The sequence below is a fragment of the Schistocerca americana genome, chromosome 7 (assembly GCF_021461395.2).
Source record: "Schistocerca americana isolate TAMUIC-IGC-003095 chromosome 7, iqSchAmer2.1, whole genome shotgun sequence".
Lineage (NCBI taxonomy): Eukaryota > Metazoa > Arthropoda > Insecta > Orthoptera > Acrididae > Schistocerca > Schistocerca americana.
Genome location: NC_060125.1, coordinates 572721027 through 572722481, shown reverse-complemented (window position 1 = coordinate 572722481; position 1455 = coordinate 572721027). Strand labels below are relative to the sequence as shown.

At 48.3% G+C, this 1455-nt stretch overlaps 1 non-coding gene across 1 annotated transcript; it reads right to left on the bottom strand.

The window, feature by feature from the left end:
• Positions 1-776: 776 nt before the first annotated feature.
• On the bottom strand, positions 777-851 carry Trnat-ugu. Its single transcript has one exon. It is a non-coding gene; the product is annotated as a tRNA-Thr (tRNA).
• Between the last annotated feature and the right edge of the window lie 604 nt (positions 852-1455).

Below are 1455 nucleotides of genomic sequence, written 5' to 3'. Positions count from 1 at the left end.
AGGCGTTCGCCACATCAAAACTCTTCCAAGAGATTGGCACAGGCTATAGAGTGATTCATCAGTCCAAATTGCTCGTTTCCTGTCATCCACTGTTCAGTGGCCCTCTGCACCACCTAGACCGTCGCCTATCATTTGGCTCCAGAAATATTTGGCTTGTGATGCTCGGCCACTGTAGACCGCTGGTTTCGTACAGATGTGCAGAGTCATTGTGCTAGATGAACCGCTTTTACCACTTTGAATCTCACTAGTGATTCCTTCCGTCGATTTCATGTGATTTTTTAGTCTACCGTGACCCTCTGTGAGTACGTGATCTCTACCAGGCCTTGGTTTAGTAGTGGTTGTAACTTTGCGTTTGCCCTTCACAATCACGTTACCAATAGTCGATTTTGGCAGTCTCGGAAATGCTGAAATGTACATGATAGAGGATTTGTTACTCGGCTGATATCCAGCTTCTTGGCCACCCGTTCTGATGTTCCTTCTTCTCTACACGCAATACAACACGCCCCACCTCCTTTTATTCTATTACGTCCGCTTTTCGTGACATCTGCTGGTCAGTTCCCCAGTACAAAGGGCTGTCTGGACACTTCTCATGAGATCATGTATGTCTCTCTTGTACCTTCTCTCATAACTTATTCCTATTTCAAGATACCAAACTTTAGCTACCTTTTTTCTGATTTTGTCCATATGCAACATTTAGTCATTAATTGATAATTAAATAGACACCCTAGCTGCAATCAGGCGTTGATACACTTCGTTGGGGACATGTTGAAAATGTGTGCCCCGACCGGGACTCGAACCCGGGATCTCCTGCTTACATGGCAGACGCTCTATCCATCTGAGCCACCGCGGGCACAGAGGATAGTGCGTCTGCAGGGACTTATCCCTTGCACGCTCCCCGTGAGATCCACATTCCCAACATGTCCAATGTGGATCTCACGGGGAGCGTGCAAGGGTTAAGTCCCTGCAGACGCACTATTCTCTGTGCCCGCGGTGGCTCACGTCTGCTTTAGGCAGTGGCGCGGCACGGACCTGCTGTCCCGGCCGCGGGCGCGCGTGAACGAGGAAGTGTTTACACCGCCGGTACTCGCGCGTGTTGTTGTCTGACTCGATCGCCATGGCACACAATTTTCGAAAGACTACGCTCCAATTTACGTTCGACAACGAATTTGCCAGACCCAAAGCTTTCGAAATAGAGCGTTTTTTGAGGGAAGAAGTTCGTTTACCTGCTGCAGACATAATTGGAATACACCTGTCCATTGTAAGCAGTACAATGTACGTAAAGATGACCGATGAAGCTGCGTGTACAAGAACTCTCTCTGCTGCACAAAGAGGCTTTAAATTTCGACACTCTGATGGCCATATCAGCGATGTAACAGTAGCTCCTTCAGGATTGGGTGTGAGGGTCATTCGGATCTTTGAGTTGCCGTTTGAGGTGCCAGAATCGATGGTTACTGA